Here is a 20,619-nt window from a genome sequence, read left to right as displayed (position 1 = left end):
CATTTCAACATTCTAGTAAGAAAATTATATCTCAAAAAGGTGGCAGGGAAGGATGCAGCTAAGTGGTGTAATGGATGAAGCACTGACTTTGGAGTCAGGCAGATTTTTCTTCCTGGGTTCAAATATGGCTATACACTAGCTATGTGATTATAGGCCAGAGATAACCCTGTTTTTCTCAGTTCCTCAATCTGTAAAATGAACTGGTGGAGGAAATGGCATATCAAAGAAGTGTCTCTGTCAAGAAAACCCCAAAGTGAGTCACGAAGAGTTGAAACACAACTGAAAATGACTATAACAACAACAACACAAAGCAGAGTGCATATAGTAGGTGTCTAATAACATACTTATGTTAAAATGTTGGAGGAACTAGTTGGCACTCTAGGATGCCACCATTGTAGCACTGTTGACTTTTAAGTGGAGGATCCACAACTTTGATATTTATTACTTCCATGAAAAGTTTCTATGAAAAACTTGAGAAAGTTCTTCCACCCTCTGCAGCTCAGTTTCTTCATCTTTAAATAAGGTGGTTAGACTAGTTAGCCTCTTAACTCCTTTCCAGTTCTAGACCAATGATCCTATTATCTTTTAAATTTATTTAATCTCTTTTTGTAACTGTAAGATTTATCTTATTTTAGTCTAGAACCAAAAAAAAGTGAGAATTGGATGAATTTTCCTCCTCCTATTTAAGTTGATATATAATGCTGTAGCAATGTGGTAATTGCCCAGTTCTCTCTGGTTATTCTTGGAGATTTTCCAGTTAGTAAAATTTCTCAGACTTTTCAGTGCCTGTTTGGACTGGAACGGAGCTTAGAAATCATGAGATTCCCACCCACTTGTCTGTGTAGAGTCAAGTCAGTTTCTTACTTTATTTCTTCACCTTTTTTTCGATAGGAGTTAATGTATCAGTAGATCAGTGAAATCCTATAGATCTGTGTGTATGGATTTCAGCAAGGCAAATGAAAAAGTTTCTCAATGTATCCTTGTGGAAAAGCTAGGAAAATATGGCATGTGTGAAAATATGGTTAGGTAGATTTTTGACTGATAGAATAATTGTGGTAAGTAGAAGAGCAATTAATGAGTCAGTGCCCTGCTAGAAGATAGTCTTCAATGGCATGTTCATATTTTTTTTTTATCATCAATCTAAAAATAGTGTTCCTTATAAAGGACTAAGTTCCCTGCTACTAAAGGTATTCAGAGAAAAAATGGGTTCAGGGATTTTGAGGAAATGATTCCTATACTCATAAGGAAGTTGGACTGTGTAGTCACACAGTCAATTCTAAGTTTTTTATGATTTTGTGAAACTAAGAGCCAGAGAGGTTAAGTAATTTGCCTATGATAATTCAGTCAGCTAGTGGAACAACTAGAATTTAGGACTCAGGTCTTCCAATTTCCAATCCTGCATTCTTTCAAGTGCACCAAGATTAGCTGCCATTTATATTAACTTTTCCCCAACAGTGTATGATTACAATTTTGAAAAAGGGAAAACCTTAGTTAGGCAATGATTGTTGGTCATGGCCAAAGGTCTTGAATATTCTAATAAATACTAAAAATACAAGTCAGAGAAAGGCTGGAAGTAACAAGCAGGTAAATGAGTTTTGAAATTTTATGCAGACCACCTGGCAGAATATGGTGAGCTATTGTTTTGAAAAACACAACCCCAATCTATCCTCAAGTCATCATTCAGGACTAAAACTAAACATTTCAAAACATATTTCTCCTTTTGGTTTTCTAAGACGTAAGATTCAAACCTCTAATGAGTGAATGTTGTATATGATGGTTACAACAAGCAAATGATAGTTACTTTTGTTGTGGAAATTTATAGGATTCTAAAGGAAAATCAATGTAGAATGGGTATCAACCTTTAATCAAGAAGAAAAATGATTCTCAAAGTGTTTTTCCCCCAAGATTAAAATTTTCATCTGTATTTCCTGCCTTTTATTTTGCTACCTTTGAGGAGTCAATTTCTTTGATATATTTGACGACCTGAGAATGGAAACAGAATAACTAGGTTCTTGTCCTGTCTCTGTTACCTATTTGCTATTAACATTGGGCAAGTCAGTTAGCTACCAGCAAGCCACTTAGGCATTTTAGGGCCCAATTTTGCAATCTACAAAATGAAGTTAATAATACTCGCCCTGCCTACTTCACAGAGGAGCTATGGGGATCAAACAAGATAATGTATATAATAAATGAATTATGCAAACTGCAAAATTATATATAAATGTAAATTTCTCTTATTATTCCAGACCTAGACGAATAGACAAATATAATTGTATTTAATTTTATGATAACTGAACATCAACATGGGTGTAATTGGACTTGTCATATACATCAAAGGTTTAATTCTCTTTCTGTGTACTTCAGTTAATTATAAGGATATTCAAATATAGACCACTTGGAAGAAAAATTTAATGATTTTAAGTTCAGAAATTTCCTTTACTTTTTCCTCTTTCATATATCTCCTCCTTTCCCTTCAAATGACCAGAGTTACAGTCATCCAGACTCTCTAGGGCCCTTGAACTGGGCACTTATTCTTTTAGAAATCATCAACAATGGAGCTGGTGCCAAGAGGAGAAGCCAACTTCACTCTGCACTCTAGGAAGTGTTTTATTTGTAGTATTGTTGGCTTGTAGGTAAAGAACCTGGAACCTGATTTGGATTTCCCAGGAAGGGAGTTAATATTTGAATCATTCTAATACTTGATTCTAGTAAATATTTCTAGTAAATTGTAGTCAAATACACATGAATACAATATTTTGAACTGCATATAAAAATGAATAAAATGGTGGTTAAGGAAATGAGATCAATATAAAGGCATGAATGCTCATCATTTAGAGGACTAAGGTCACATAGGAAAGAATTCAATAAAGACTGATTTATTGATTATGCAGCAGTAGATATTCAAATTGGATAATTTGAGCAAAATAATTCACCCACATTCAAAAAATTAATCACTATCTTTTTTTCTCCTGTCTGCTATTTATAGTTTTTTCTGTCTTTATTCTTGTCATAGGGCAGCAAAGTGACTCCTATGGGTAAAGTTTTGGGACCTAGAGTCAGCAAAACTGAAGTCTGAATCTGACTTTAGACTATTTGTGTGACTCTGAGCAAGTCACTTAACCTCTATTTGCCTTATTTTTCTCATTTTTAAAGTGGGGGGGGGTAATAATAATTCTTACCTCCCAGGGTTGTTGTGGGGATGAAATAAGATAATCTTTGTGAAGAGCTTTCCAAAAAAGTTTTACACAAATGTCAGCTATTTTTAGCCATTTTCATGTCCTATGGAGACATGTCTATGAGAAGTTAACTACATAGTTAGGTATTTATCACTCATTTGTTAGACTGGCATTCATTCTATAGAATACTAAAAATGAACTACATATGTCAATTAAAGAAAAACAAACACAAAAAACAAAGGAAAAAAGGAAAATGAAATCTAAGGAGGATGTAAAATATGAGAGCTAAAGAGAGTCTTGGGTCACAATGGAGTTCATTCATTAAACCACCATTTATTAAGGGCATATCATGTTCTAGACACTATTCTAGAGATTGAAGATGCAAAGAAAAATATAGGAAACTGCTTTCTGATTAAGAAGATCATGTTGTATCAGGGAGTAAACAACTTGACCATAAATACCAAATATATGAAAAATACATGAAGGAATAATTAACAGGAAGGATGATATTTCCCTTCTGGAGGATCAAGGAACACCTTCTGCAGGAAGGGACCCTTCAACTGAGCCTTAAGAAAACCATGGTTTCTACGAGGTGGATATAGGCAGGAATGCATTCCAGACATAGGGAGCAGACAAGGGAATGGAAACAAAAGGAGGAATGTTGTATATAAGGAAGATCTAAAAGAAGGATATGTGAAAGATGTGAGCATGATGTTTAATAAACTTGAAAAGGGTAGACTGGATCCAAATTGTGTGTCAAACCTTAAAATCATTGGAGTTTCTTGAGTGATATGATTAAATCTGTGCTTTTATAATAATCACTTTTGTACCTATAAAGGGGTTGGATTGAATAAAGGAAAGATTAGAGGAAGGGAGAGTCATCATATTCCCAATTCTTAAAACATATCCTCAATTATAGTTAGTACAAATGAGAAATTATGAGTTTTAATTAAAGTCATTTTGGTATCAATGCAGAGGAAAGGTATGAGATATTTTGGAGATAAAATCACTAAGACTTGGCAACAGATAGGTTACAGGCAGGGGTGACAGAAGTGGGGGTTGATTGAGAGCCATTGACAAGTTAAGGATTACTCTGAGTTTGGCAAATTGGGTTCATACAATTCTATGAATGGTAGCTTTTTTTTAAGAGGAGGAACGTTAAGGGGCAGCTAGATGGCACAGTGGATAAAGCACTGGCCCAGGAATCAGGAGTACCTGAATTCAAATCCGGTCTCAGACACTTAATAATTACCTAGTTGTGTGGCCTTGGGCAAGCCACTTAACCCCATTTGCCTTGCAGAAAAAAAGCCCTAAAAAAAAAGAGGAGGAATGTTAAGAAGAAGGAAAGGTATAGGAGGAAAGATAATCTTTGGGAAATATTGAATTTAATATGGTTATGGGATTTTCAGTTGGAAATTCTAACACATAGTTGTTGATTTGCTACTAGAACATCTGTTGTCAATTATAGAAGAATAAAAGGATTGTATCATTGTAATGAGGACCCAGTTGGAATTAATTAATGTAAATTTGTAGTGACCTCAATAGCCTTTTGTAACTTCTAGGAATCTTCTGCAGTACATGATTAAGATAGAAGAAAGTAGAGGGTAGGGGTAATTCACAGTTGGATTTTTGGTAAAGTGTGAATGGGGAAAGGACAAGGCAAGGGATTTAAGAGTAGAGGACAATGTATAGTTGAACTGGTTAACTAGAGGTAAAGATAGGGAAGGCAATAAACTAAAGCCAGAGGAATTCCGACGGTCTGGGAGCTGGGAGAACACCAAGGAGTTACTGTATTTCTGTTAAAATATGTGTGGTCCATATGGAGATTATATTATTATGTATAATATTAGAAGAGGTGTGATATAACTTTCTAATATTGCTTATTAGTGAAAAGAAGAAAAATAATATGCCATAAAAATATCACTGGATATTCTAGCATATGTGTAAATCTATGTAAGATTACCAGATGTGGCCACAAAGAGGGAATGATTATTTTTTGTAGTCTTTCCTCACTTTTCCTAATATTACTTACTGAATGTTAATGTTACCTATCTTTATGAGGTCTATCTTTATTATTTCTAAGAAGAGTGAATTAATGTTTTATCTTATTGATATATGAAAACATTTTCATTTAAAGGGAGAAGTTTCATCTAGTAATTATGTGTTACTTGGGGTACAGATGGAAATGTTCTGGCTTTTATATCTCTGTATATTTACATAGTTCTTATTCCTGTGCATGTAGCTAACTTTTCTTGCAGAACAAACAAATATACATACAATAATGCATACATATTTTCCATAAATATTTTTGACAAAAAATCACAATATTCATTTAAGATGTTGATTGACAGTATCTACCATATTTCCCCATATATATTGTTTTTCAAAATTTTGGGGGTCTAAAACTGGGAGCGTCTTATGCAGTGGTTGTAGATTTAATTACTTGCATTTTCCACTTTTTCCCTCTTGTTGTCTTTGAACTCATTGTTTCTCATTTGTTACCAGTATATTGGGTTACATTTTGCTACAATCTGCCTAGAAATGGCTCAGAAAAGATTTTCGTACAATGTTGAATGTTCAGAGTGAACCAGTTTGCAAAAGTGAATGGAAATCATGCTGCTGAATGTTAGTTTGGTCCTCCTCCAACTGAGAAAACAATCTGAGACTGAGTATGGAAAGAAAAATACCTGACTGAAAAAACACCATGGCAGAAGAAGGCTATGAGAGGCAAGTGAGTCAAATGGCCTGATTTAGAGAGGTAAATTGAAAAGATGGATTGAAGAGCAAAGGGCAAGTGGGATTCCTGTGTCCAGCAGGAAGAAAAAGAATTGCTGATCAAAAAGAAGTGACTAATTTCAAAGAAGAGAATTGGGGCTTCAGGTTCATGAAACAGAAGGGACTAAGCATGTATCCGCACACCAGACTTGCCTAAAAGATGACTGAAAGCTATGAGCTGAAGGTCCTTGAATTTCATGATGAATGAAAACTTGAGTTCAATAATTTATGTAATATATATTTTTTCAAATTTCAGGCCCCCAAATTAAGGTGCATCTTATATGTAGGGAAATATGGTAATATTTGCTTTCTGAACTATATTACTATAGCAATTAACTTTTCCCTCAAAGTTTGCTTTGGAGCAAATTAGCATAGTAGATAGGAATTTGGCCACAGAGCTAAAAAGACCTGGATTCAAGACACAGATATTGAGAAACAACACATTAAAGATGTGGCAACTATATCCTTGAAGATGCTTTAGTCATAACTACTTAAGATTCAGAAAAGAAAGTTCTTGCTACAAAATTTTTGGCACTGACAGAAGGTTTAAAATCAGGTACCTCCTTGATTTTATAAGTGGAAAGACATTAAAGAAGAAACTTACTATCTCCTTTGTCACTGAACTCTAAGGACATTGGGACCTTTCTATCTAACTTGAAGCTGAAGCCTTCACATATATTCTCTTTGCCATTAGATTTTGAGCTTTTTCAGAATAGGGATTATATTACTTTTCTTTTTATATTTCTGATGCTAAGTACAGTGATTTGCTGCGTATGTATATGAAGCAATCAATCACTAAACATTAAATGCTGTTCTCAGCTGACACTATACTAGGTAATGAACAAATAAAAGAATAAAATTTGAAGTTATTTTAAAAAATTCCATCTCAAATTTAAATCTACTAATTGACAGTTTTATATACATGAATTATTTTTAATTAAGCTCACTTGTAAGAAGCTTACATTCTTTTAGGATAAACAGACACATATACATATATGCACATAACAATCCAGATGCATAAACCCCCCCACTAGAGTCTTTTCTCTCTTACCTAGGCATTCCTCCAATTTGCTCTCACACTAAGTTCTCAGAGGTAGACTACCACCATGGGATTAGATTTAAATTCTTGCTGTGTTCTAGAAATAACTCTGTTGAGTGGGAATATAGCACACTTACCACTTCAACTCTTAAGTCCCCAGCAAAGTGTTCTACTTACTCAAACCAGCCACTTAAAATAATTGTGCTTTTATTTCTTAACCATATCCATTTACTTAGCAATAAGGCAAGAGGAATAATAATGACATCATAGGTACACATATATTAAAACCAGTGAATGATAAAACCTTTAACAGCCTGGATCATTCTCTCTGACCAGTGTACTCATTATCTGTAGGGTAAGAGTGAGTTTATAATTAAACTTGATAAGAATAGACATAAGATGGAGGAGAACCTTAATATTTTGGGTAACTTCCAACTAGGACTGCAAGTTTTGATGCCATTTGTGCCCCTTCAGGACTATATTTGCTTCCTTTGAAACCAATTTTTCTTCTAATTCTTCATATGTTTGTCTTCCCTGCTTTCCAGCTGGGCCAATCCTCTTCCTTTCTTTATTCCCAGGGTTGTAGTGTTTACATGCTCTTTCAATTTTTAATCACCCTTAAAAAACAGCATTGAAAAAAGTGTTAACTAGATGGCAGTTACCTCTAAGCTAGACAAATGAGAAGATCATCCAACTGATTGCCTCCAGGTCCTACGGATCAGCCCTTCACTCACTAGGGAAGTACTGTGAATCAGAATGGTGCTGGACCATACTCAGTCTCACACCCCGGTGTGTTTTATCTTGAGATGAGGGATACTTGGAAATATTTATATAAAGTTGTAGATAAGGGGAAGTTGAAGACCGGGGAGAGAGACAATTGTAAGATAAGATTAAGAATACATGTAGATGGGGCGGCTAGGTGGCGCAGTGGGTAAAGCACCGGCCCTGGAGTCAGGAGTATCTCGGTTCAAATCCGGTATCAGACACTTAATAATTACCTAGCTGTGTGGCCTTGGGCAAGCCACTTATCCCCATTTGCCTTGCAAAAACCTAAAAAAATAAAAAAAGAATGCATGTAGAAGAGTTGGCCTTGGCAATAAAATAGGAACCCAAAAGGTCACTTCATTATCAGAAATTGGGGAAAAGGGAAAAAAATGACTAGAGGATGATGTGAAGTGGTTTTTGGTTAAAGCAAGGAGAGAAGAAAAAACCCTTGTAAATAGTCTTAAATTTTTCAGAAAAAAAAGAGGTGAGGTGAGCAGGGGAAGTGGGAAAGGTTTGAGAGAAAAAGAGAGAGAGAGAGAGAGAGAGAGAGTTTGAAAAAACTTCTGTGGAGTATGAGATAGAGAATCAATTAGGAAAAAATAGTAGCATTGCCTTGCTGTAGTGAGAAATTCAAATTGGATAGCGTAAATTTATGGTGTACCCAATTAGCATTATTGTGTGACTTTCTCTAGCTCTGTTCAACATAATATTTATAATAACAGCAAGACTTTTCATAGTTCTTAGTATGTTGAGAGGCACTGTGCTCTGTGTTTTGCAATTATTATTTCATTTGTTCCTCATAATAGCCTTAGGACATAGGTGCTATGATTTCTCCTATTTTAAGATAAGGAAACTGGGCAGAGGTTAAATGACTTTAAGGTTAATAATTAGTGTCTGAGGCTGGATTTGAACCCCAGTTTTCCTAACTCCAGACCCTGCCTGCTGCCTATTTTGCCTCAGAGGCATGTGACTGGATATAAAATAGTCAGATAATTAGAGTGAAATGAAGTTAGAGGTGTGGCAGATGCAGGACTGGATTTTAATAAAGGTAGAATAGTGTTAGGAATTGGTGAATTGGTGAAACTGTTGAGTTAAATTAGTGGACTATAAGTTTGAGAATTAAAAAGGAAGAAAGTGATATCAAAAATAGGTTTATTAGCTTGAAGAATTACTGAAAAATTTAAAGGTCCTCATGAGAGTAAAGAATAGGCATAGAAGGAGTAGTACCTAGGGAGAGATGAAATAATGTTGTTCATTCTTTGTTTTTGAAAAGCACCAATATCACGGGGTGATATCTTGACTCATGTTTGAACTGTTTTTAAGTGAGGCAGAAACGCACAAAGTTAACAAAGCCTCATTCTCTTCTAGATCATCAAAGTTCAAAGACAAGACAAAAGTAAGGGCAACTGCTGATGGTCTAGGAGTCAGTGGTGACCTTGATGTTTCTGATGCTTGACCAAGCTCAGCTGCCTTCGTGGCCATTGGAATAAATTTTCTCATCCTCCCATTTCACTGGGGAAAGTCTTCACATGCTTGGGGTAGATACCCCCTAATTCACTGACAAGTTTGAGAACTATATTTTACTTTCAACCTAATTTAGCCCATCTGTCTAGATGGTTTTACTAGGGTGTGACTACTGAGCATACTACAGCTTCTAGGAGTCACAAGTTGAGAGTTCAATATCTGGTGGACACAAAAGGTGGAAGAGCAATCCTGAGAAGAAAACATTAAGCCCTCCCATTAGAGGTTCTAGTTCTGGTTATGGTTAACCCTTTTTATTCAAGGAATTGGAACACTTAGTTATGATAAAGCTCACAGTGTGTCTATCTGAGATGAAAGCACTCATCTGTTTGGGTTTTGCATAAGACATTTTCCATGAATTTACTAAACATTTTAGGTAAGACTGTGTCCCCTTGTTTTATTTTGAATAGTTCCTACATATGTGAGAGATACTTTGATTGAAGAGAGATTTTTAATATTACCTTAGGTTCTGAGATGGATATTTGGATAGTATTTTAACATTTATAAAGATTGGGATCGGGCTGTATGTATGGTTTCAATGATAGGGGAATTCCTAAGTGAAAAAAATTCCCTCAAAAATGCAAATCAATACCTTTTCTTCAATTTACAGTGTTAGAGAGTTGCCTAGGACACTGAAGGGTCAAGTCACTTTCCCAGAGTCACTTCCTTCCGTCATATGTGTGTGTGTGTGTGTGTGTGTTTGTGTATATATGTATTAGAGAAGTAGTTGAGTAGTCCAGGTCTTCCAGACACTGAAACAAATTCTCTAATCAGTATGTCACACACACTCTTATAAGTTTAACAAATAATTTAAACATATTATGTCATTTATACTTTTAAACTATCCTGAGAGGTAGCTATCACATTTAACCCTTGAAGAAACTGAGATTCATCAGGTTAAATGATGTGCTCATGGTAATAAGAGCATGAAATGAGAACTGATATTTATTGTAAAGTCTATCAAGTCCATTCCCCAACTTTCATTGTACAGATGAGGCAACTAAGACAAAAAAGTCAAGTTACTAACTTAACTAGGATCATACAGAGAGTATTTGAAGCTAGATTTGAATTCAGATCTTTCTCACTCTAAGTATGACACTATCACTAACTATACTACACTACACTACACTACACTACACTACACTACACTACACTACACTACACTACACTACACTACAATCAATGATGCTGTCCTTGAAGGTGTTCCTGGTTGGTTAGTCTTAGCAGAGAATTCACCCTGCTGCACATTGCTTCTGTCTTTGATGTCTTTTGGTGCATCTCGGCATTCTTTCCTTGAAAGAAAAAAAAAATCTTACTTCCTGATATGTTGGTACATAGCTTCTGAGTAGTCTATAAATGGTTTCTCCCTTTCCTTTTAATCTTGAATTTTATTTTCCATAGTTCCTACTATCTTCCTCAGCCCTCTTTCATCAATAACAATAGTTTCAAGGAATAGGTTTACTTAATTTAGAGGATCATATCTTTTACATCACCTATAACAAATATCAGAATATAACTTCAATAATCTTCATGATGGTCTATTTGCACACATCATGAACTCTGCAAGGTGGATGAAAAAATGTCTTATGAAATGATGCTTCTTGTTACCTTTGGGAACACAATGAATTTGTTGGCATATTTGTAAAGAGTCTGTGAATATTCCTTTAAGTTGACCACAAGTTCTCCTTTTCCCTTTTTTGACTTTGATTTCATTTCATTATATTTATTTTTAATTTATAAAATAAAACAAACATTTCCATAACAGAACAATAAGAAAGATGATTGTACATCAAACTGCAAATCAACTATGTAAAACTTGCTATTCCTTTCAAATATAAAACAAAATTATCATGTAAATTTTTTTCTTCCCCCCTCAGAGATGAAATTATCTCTATGGGATGATTAAGTTCCTTCATTAGTGTATCAATTCCTAAGTTGTTGGACAAATTGGACAAATATTGTGCAATAAATAAAATAAAATAAAAAATACCTCAATCACATCTATGTTTATAGATAGTATAAGAACTTAGCTCTAACACAGCTTTCTTCCTTTTCTGCCATGATCAATGTTGTTGTAGAAGAGGAAAGGATTCTATAGAACTGAGTCCCATTTTGTATTTTTATTCAATTCATAGGTTTACATGTCTCAAGAATTCACTATCTAACCTTCTGGGACTGAGCCTTTCTTTTAACTAGCCTGGCAGCAGACACAGTCTGTTATTGGGTGAGTACTCAAAGCTTTTTCTGTTTTATAACTCCAGCCAGAGACTTCGCTCTGTTGGCATAGCTATCAAGGACCACAGGTTACCTTTGAAGCATACTGAGACACCAGAGTGGTACAACATTGTGGAAGGGGAAGAGAAAAGAATGCCCTATGGGAAGATGGCATGTAAAATTGAAAAAAAAAAGATGAGACCTACTTATTTAAATTAGTAGCAGGACATTATTGAGTTTTAAATTAATTTCAAAAAGAGAAAAATATTTAAACTAATTTTTATAAGCTGATTTTTTAAAAAGAATTAGTGAATTCAGTATATCTAACTCTGGACTTATGACCTCTCTCTCTTTTTTTTCCCACATGTGCATGACTATGCTTATATACACACATCTAATCAAACTACCTTATAACTTGACTTGTCATTATAAAGATTTGGGTACACTAAAGTTCAAACAAATCTCTTGAACCATAAAATCTAGCTATATAGCATATTTAGTTTATTAGTTCTACCCTGCAGCTCCAATATTATAAAGAAGTTCTAATACGCTGATGGACACTTGCTGGAACTTTAATACAATGCTACACATTATAAAAAGGAATTCAATATAAGGTGGGTCCCATTTGAACTCCATCCAAGGTGGATTAGTACCCAAAGCTTTTCTGGATGAGATGATCCTATGTGTCAGAATATACATGCCAGAAACTGCTGCTTCTCCTACCCACACATCAGTCACCACAGCCAGGTGATCCTAATTATCTGCTCCCACCTGTAGGACCTAGCTAATCATGCTCGGATTCATTCCTACCACAACCAAAGCAAGAAGAGCAATTGGACTGCTTCATTTGTTTAGGGCTATAAGTAACAGTGCATTGGATCTGGCTTTTGCCCTGTCTTTACAGTCCCACTGGACTCATGACTATTCCTTCCCTGGTCTGACCTGGATCCATCCTGGTTCTTTAGTTTACTGCTTGTCTCTTGACTGCCTCCTTCTGTGGCTCTGCCAAAGAGGCAAACAAACCATTGGCTTGCTCAGCCTTGCTCATAATATGATTCTATGCTGCTCAGCTTTACTGCTTGAGTTTCTGATCCTGATTGATTCAATGTGTCCCTTAAATTTCCCAATTTACTGACTCACTTGATCCTTGCTACTTGCTGGATCATTTAAGTCTTTCCTGACTCCTTCTGTTTCTGGCTCAAGGTTTTACTCCACATGAGTAAAGAATAATTTTTGAGAGGCAGCATGCAGAGAGCTGACCTCAAATCCATGAACTTGACTTGGCCTTGCATCTGATATATCCTTACTTGTTTGACCCTGGGCAAGATAATTAATCTCCTAATGCTCTAGGCAATTCTTCAGGATTATAGATTTCAAAGAACTTTTTAACCTGCATTGATAGAGGGAGATTGCTTCTCCATGAGTTCTCTTTTTTATTTTTTTATTTCTTAAGGCAATAGGGTTAAGCGACTTGCCCAAAGACACACAGCTAGACAATTATTAAATGTCCAAGGCTGGATTTGAATTTAGGTCCTCCTTACTTCAGAACCAGTGCTCTATCCATTGTGCCATCTAGCTGCTGCCCCCCCCCCCCCGAGTTCTATGCCCCCCCAAATCACAGATGTAATTCTATCCCTAAAAATAAACAAACAAATAAATAAATAAATACAAATACTTATTCACATATATACACAGAATTTTATAATGTATAATATACAATAATAGCTTATCTGACATTATTGAAGCATGAAATTCCAATTAATTATGGAAATCATAGCATTAATAATAATATTTATGTAGGTTATCCCCAAAGTCTTAGTACAATTTTAAACCATTAAAACTTAAAATTGTACTAAGAATTTTGGAATACTCTGTATTTTAAGTTTACAAATCACTTTATACAATATATATATATATATATATACATATATATATATATATACATATATGTCATTGAACCTCACAACAAATCTGTGTGTATAGGTATAACTTTCCCCTTTTACAGATGAAGAAATGGAAGATCAGAGAGTTTACATAACTTGCCCAGAGTTACTCAACTATTAAATGTCAGAGTTAGGACTGAACATTATTCTTCCTAATTCCAAATCCTATATTCTCTCCATGATTCTAAAAGGACTCCTTGGTATAATGTTAAATGTGACCTCTGAGTAGTAGATAGTTTGAATTCTTGTGTCTATTATTTTATGTGTTAGAACTGAGAATATAGGAGGAATAGTCAACCCTGAGAGATGATGCTTCTTAAACTTAATGATAATTCTTGACCTTCCCTTCTAAAGAAGCCCCCCTAATAGGTTGATGATACTAAAGGAACATGTTCAATATAAGATTGATATTTGTTCTTATCTCTATTCATGTTATTAAAGAAGTTATGTGCTTATAGGCAATCAGCCAACACCTACAAACATCTCATTATCTAGCAGAAAACTTGCCTTTAACTGATAGTATATTGCTGTTGCTATTACACATTCAACCTTTTTAATAACCATATCTACCTCTTGGGATATATCACAATAAGTAAAGGGCAGATAATTAGCGATAGTTTGCATTTATTTAAAATTGAAATTATGTATTTAAAATGGTCTTGAATGTGTTTTAGATAGTCTTAGAATTTAAAATTGGAATTTCATCTATGAAAACCTTAAAGCGCTGTACTATTTTCAGGATTGAAAAAGGATCAATTTATATGTCCTTTATTGGTCATAATTATATCTGGAAAATTTAAAAGATCAATTCTCTTTCTAGAAGGAAGCCAACATCATTAAAAGCATATTTCAAATCCAAGTCCTAGTAATTTTGAACAGTTTGCTAATTTAACCTCCATTGGGCTGATGTTTTTCTGTGAACATCTTTGAAGAAAATATTTGTTAGACAAAACAATAGTACCAAAAGGAGACTTGACAGTTTAAGGATTTTGGTAACTAAATTTGTTTACAATTTGTCTCATCCATTTCTTAGAGTAGACCCTAAGTTGAAAGAAACTCTTTAATTTAGAATTTTTAGTTATTCAGACCACTTTATTTCTCTGGATCATCTAAAGTAATAAACTTTGACTGTAAACTGAAAAGACTGATATATTTGTGTAGGACATAGGAAGATTTAATTAAATTCTAGCTAAGATAATTATGTGCATTCTATTCCAGAACCACATATTTCTTTCTTTCCTAGTATTCTGAGTTATAGATAAAAAGTAGTGTGATATAAGGAATAGGAAATTGAACTTGGAGTCAGGAGACCTGGGTTCAAATTCTGATTTTGATCCTTGTAGATATTTTAAATGGGTAAGACAGTGGACCACACTAAACCTCAACATCCTCTGCTCTTGATTGTCTTTGTAAGCCCAAAGTATAGCAGCATGTTGGTAAATGTTGGTGCATGAACAATTGTTGAATTGAATCAAATATAATTTAAAAAATACTGATATTGTTTATCTCACAAGTTTGTTGTGAGGAAAAAAGTTTTGCAAACTTTAAAATCTAATATAAATTTGATACACGTATAGTACCATTATAGACAAAATGGATTGATTTAAATTAAATTGTGTGGGACACCTAGTTCGCACAATGGATAGAGCAAAGATCGTAGAGTCCAGGGGACCTAAGTTCAAATCTAGCCTCAGAAACTTGTGTGACCTTGGGCAAGTCACTTAACCCTACTGCCCCATAAAACCAAAATTCTATTAATTTAATAGAAAATATATTAAAGAAAATTCTAAAAAAAACTATCTCTTAAACGTGATTCTGTTTTAATCACTCTACTGAAACTGCTTTTTCCAAAATCACTTGAGTTCCTTACAGCTAAATTTCATGGTTCTCCACCCCCATCTATATATCGGTCTTGAACTTTTTGTAGCCTTTGAGTAGCTGACATTTATATATGTGTGTGAAATTTCACAAACCAATAAATATGTATTATTAAATCATTTGATTTTCCCCAACAACTGTATGTGACAGATACTACTTTTTAGCACTAAGAAACATTTAATAATAAGTATTGGAGAATTTAATTCTAAGTCCAGCTAGCAACTCAATGTACTTTCTACTTACCTATTATATTTGACACTGTTGATCTCCCCCTCTGTCTGTATGACTATTCTGCTGTTGGTTTCCACAATTCTCCATTCTCATGATTTTCCTACTTCTTGGATTATTCCTTCTCTGTGTTTGCAGGTTCCTTCCTTCCTTCTCCTTCATGTCAGTGCTTGCTATTGGACATAGTGACTGGGGATTTTTTTGGGAGGAGAGAGCAAGGGATGTGTCTATGATGAAGGCAGTCTTTCAAAGATAGTCCTGACTGCTGTTTTTCTGTAATATTTATTCTAAAAATATGTTCTTTCATTCTAAGAGTATTTTTGAGAGCCCAAATCACATTTAGAATGGATCTCTCCCATCCAGCCCCTACATCTCAATATTTAGAAATATATTCTTTCAAGTCCAAGTGCCACCTTCTCCACGAGATCTCATTTTCTCAAGCAGAAAGTGTCCTCTCCTTCATTATACAATTTCCCTGGATCTATCACTGTATTATTACCCTATGTCATGTATTTCCCTTGAAGCTGCAGAAAGGATACTGGATTTCCAACCAGAAGACCTAGATCCTAACTCTATCACTTCCCACCTGTGTGACCTTAGGTTCCTTTATTTTCCTTTTTGCTGTCAAAATGAGGAATTGGACAAGGAGGTTGATACAGGTTTACATTAGATCTAAATTCCATGATCTGTTACTATTTGGTTGTTTCTAATCATTGTTTTTAGTCGTGTTCAGGTCTTTGTGATCCTATTTAGTATTTTCTTGACAAAGATAATGAAGTCATTTCCTTCTCCAGCTCATTTTACATATGAGAAAACTGAGGCACACAAAATTAAGTGACTTGCCTAGGGTTTGAGTCCAAGCTGCACCTTGAGAAAATGAGTCTTCCTGACTCTGGGTTTGCCATTCCATCCATCTAGTTCTCCTAAATTCCATAATACCTCATTCATATTGTTAACCCCTTTGGAGGAATGGAGTTTATCTTTATATCACAAAAGGTATTAAATGTCTGTTGAATCAAATAATTTCTTTTAAAAATGTATTGCTATAACTCTCTGTTACATAACCTTTACTATCTAGTACATCTCTCCCCCCACCTCACTTAAAGTGTCATCCTTCTTAACAAAAAACCAAAGAGAACAAGACAAGAATTCACAAAGCTGATCAACAAATCAATCAAGTATTACAGTAAACTTTATATGGCACTTCTACAAAGGAGGGAGGGAGAAACATTCCTATATATTTCTTTGTTACTTCATTTGTTCATTATAATTACAGAGCTTTCAGTTTTAATTTTTGTTGTTCTTTCTATGTTACATTGTTTTTGAATTGCTTCTTTTAAGACTTTTGCTTTACTCTTGGGAAGGAGATAATAAAAATATGGGGAAAGAGGAAGGAGCTAGTAAGAAGTCCACAAACTCTATGAGCAGCACAGGTTTAAAATTTTGTTAAGCTATTTTAGAAATTCCGAATGCTGTTTAGGGGAGGGGGGGGGTACAGGCATTACAAAATCCACCTGAATACTACTCACTTTTAAGTGCGTTTTAGTGGGGGGAGAAATGAAGTATAATGGATAGAACATCAGAGTTCTAATCCTGGTTTCACCCTCTTTATATAGAGAGAGCTCTCAGTCGAGTCACTCTCTTCTTACACTTCAATCTTCTCATCTAAAATGAATATAATAGGTTCTCCTTACCTACCTCACGGACTTGTTGTGTAGATTAATGTGATGGTGTTTGAAAGGTACTATTTAAGTACAATATACTATTAAAGTATTATCATTCTAGCTGTTGGTGATTATGCAGAAAGCTCTAAATTACCTGGTTATTTCCGGGACTCAGTTTTCAGTTTAGTTTTCTCTTCCCCCTTTCAAAGGAATAACACTTCTTTGTCACCCAACATAGAATTTGTAGTTTTGACGTTTTGGGTCATGCTCAAAACTCCATCTTTCACTACCTTAAGCACCCCAAGGATTGTGGGAGTCTCCTGTACTGGCTTGCTTTGTTGTTTTGGGAGAAGGCTGTCACATGGATTTTGTAATCTCACTAGGTAGCTTGAACAACCATTCACCTGGAATGCTGAATTTTGATGTTTATCCGTACAGAGTGTAAAATTGGGTCAAAGTTAATTTTAAATGTCACATCATCATTTACGGTCAGATTCTAGGAAATAGGAGGACTCAAAGTACAGTTACATCAACTTTCTAGATGACACGGACTCTTCTGACCATTTAAAACCTTTAAATTTTTTTTTTTTTTTTGGTCATAACTCCGCAGAAGTTTTCTTTCTTGATTCTTTTTTCCTTCCCTGGGTTTCTTCACCTGCCAAGCACAAGCCAGGTTTACTGTTCTAGAATATTTTTACACAGTAGGAGGAGGACCTAAGAGACAGGGCATGTTCTCCATGGTTTGGCATGCAAAGGAATGTTGATTTTTCCAAACCTCTCCCTTTTCCCTCCTAAATACATACTGGATTTTTTTTTTGACAGAAAGGAATGTGATTAGCTACCTGTTTCCTTTTGGGGACTGAATTTTTCTAGCTTGTTTTACCTATTAGCTTTACATATTAGTAGGCAGGTAGGTTTGGTGATTTCTACTTTCTAAGGGCAGGGATTGAGTCTGGGAAAAGCACTTGGAGGCACAGCTTTTGTGAATTTTCCTTTAATTTAAAATCCTAGAAAATTAGAGTCACTTTTTCCACCTCACAGGAATGTTGGGAAATTCAGTTGTGACAAGTAAAAACTTTGCAAAATTTAAAACATGCATAAATATCAGGGTTTTTGTTCTATTTTGTTTTGGGATTAGATCTGTGTTATCATTAGAGTAAGAAACACCCTATTTGGAATCACTCTTTTTTTTTTTATGTTAGGCTTTTGCAAGGCAAGTGGGGTTAAGTGGCTTGCCTAAGGCCACACAGCTAGGTAATTATTAAGTGTCTGAGATCAGATTTGAACTCAGGTCCTCCTGTACTGCACCACCTAGCTGCCCCTTGGAATCACTCTTTACCAAAGATTAACAACTATTCCATAGCAAAATGTTTTAGAGTTACCCTGGATACTCAGAGATTAAATGACATGTCCAGAAACTCAGTCTGAGACTAAATTTGAATATATGTGCTTTTGACTCTGAGTTTTATTCTTTATATACAATGTCATACTGTCTCTCAAGTGTCTATTATTATTACTATTAATAGTGTTAGTATTATACACTTGTATAGAGTCAAAAGAACCACATCCTGTTTCATAATATACTGCCTCTCCCCAGTCTAAGGGTTACTAGACTCACCTAAAAAAAAATCACAGAGTAGTTTTCCTTTGTTTCTTGGTTTCCGGGATCTTTGTGAACCTACAAGCTTAACTTCCTTGTCTAGAATTATACAATGACTTAATATAGGTTTGATAGGGAAATCCCAATGACTTCATCTGGAAACTCACTTAGAATTCATTTCCAGGGCTGTCCTACTATGCTAAGGACAATTGTTAGCATATGAATAGAATTTATTCAACTGATTTCTGAAAAATCATATATCTCCCAAATGTACTTTTTATTCTTCTCTCTCATCTCATTTCAGAAAAGACTTTTTAAAAAGAACTTCAGTTTCATTAATATTCTCATGTAATATTTAATTTTTTTTAGAAATCCATCCCTAAACTAGATTTTTAATTAAAAATCTTTTCCTGTGCTAATTAAAATGAAAGAAAGGGAGGGTCATCTTAAGTAGAAATTAGGGCTGCTTTTATTTACTTAATGTTTGAGGCATACAATGCTCCACACAAAGAATAAGTACAGTGACTAATAGTCCAATTTTAACTTCCTTAACTACAGCATACTGTACAATACCCTTCCCTTATCTGCTGGGCAGGGCCTTCCTGTTAAAAATGCATGCATTTTGTCTCCCAGAGAATAGTGGGGCATGCATATTAGTTAGTATGATACTCCTACTGTGCTTCTCAAAAGAACAATAGAACACTGCTTTACCTCTTCCCTCTCCCTCTCTCTTTTTCTTTTTCTCCCTCTCTCTAGAGGACTTGAGGAGTTTGGTGGAGGGGTTATTCCCTCAATTCATGCTCTTACCATAGCAATGTTTTTAGCTCCCATTGTTAGAAGAAAGAGAGAAAGCTGTGTATTACAGCTATTGTTAAGAGGTTTAAAGTGGCTTATAGAGATTAATTTGAAATGACACCGTGGATCTCAACAGTTCATGATGGTTATTTTCATTTATCTGACAATTTTGCATGCTTCTTGCATGAAAAGGCTTTCTTGGGAAATTATTGTTCTATTGATTGTAACTCTAAATGAAATAAGTGTCAGAGCAAATGATGAGTGGACTCTAACCAAAGTATAAATTGCTGTGCAAGAGAAATTCTCAGTAAACAATTAGTGGTGAGTGGATCAAAGAATACAATCTAATAAATGATGTAATATTCAACTGGTAAATATTTTTCTTTTTGCATTTTTTCAAAATATTTTTCCTCTCTCTGCTTGGAAATAACCATGTCAATGAATTAACACTCACTATTTGGTTAAATTGGCATGCTCACTTACCAACTGTTGCCCATAAATTAGGGCTCATGCAACATTTCTAAAAAGCTGTCAAACTCTCCACTTTTAGCAGGCAAGAGTTTGTTGAAGCAAACCCGAATGCTCAGTTTACTATACAAGTTCAGACACTGAGAAGCTGGTGCAATGTCATACCAGCTGCTATGGTTTGCTATTTATTAGAAAATTGTTAGGATATGTGTGCTTTTAAAACTGTCTGTTCTTTTCTCAAAATATACTGTGTCTAAAAAAAGAAGTAGTTTATACCCTTGGTGTGAACATTTTGTCATCTTTATGTGTGACAAGCTATAAAATAACTAAATCTACACTATTTTTCTTCCACGTCCTTGAATTTCACCTCTCTTTTCTAGTCTATTCAAAACATAGCTTCTGGATTCACTCTCTTCCTCTGCTATTCTGATTACAACTCACCTCCATTCATTTGTCTTTCATGGGCTCCTTTTCTACCTAAAATTCCAGCATCTCAGTGAAAACTGAAAAAAAATATAGTCAGTTATCCGTCTATTTTGTCTCCATGATGCTT

Source organism: Macrotis lagotis, chromosome 6, assembly GCF_037893015.1.
Source record: "Macrotis lagotis isolate mMagLag1 chromosome 6, bilby.v1.9.chrom.fasta, whole genome shotgun sequence".
NCBI classification, from domain to species: Eukaryota; Metazoa; Chordata; class Mammalia; order Peramelemorphia; family Peramelidae; genus Macrotis; species Macrotis lagotis.
Note: the sequence above shows the minus strand (reverse complement) of the source record.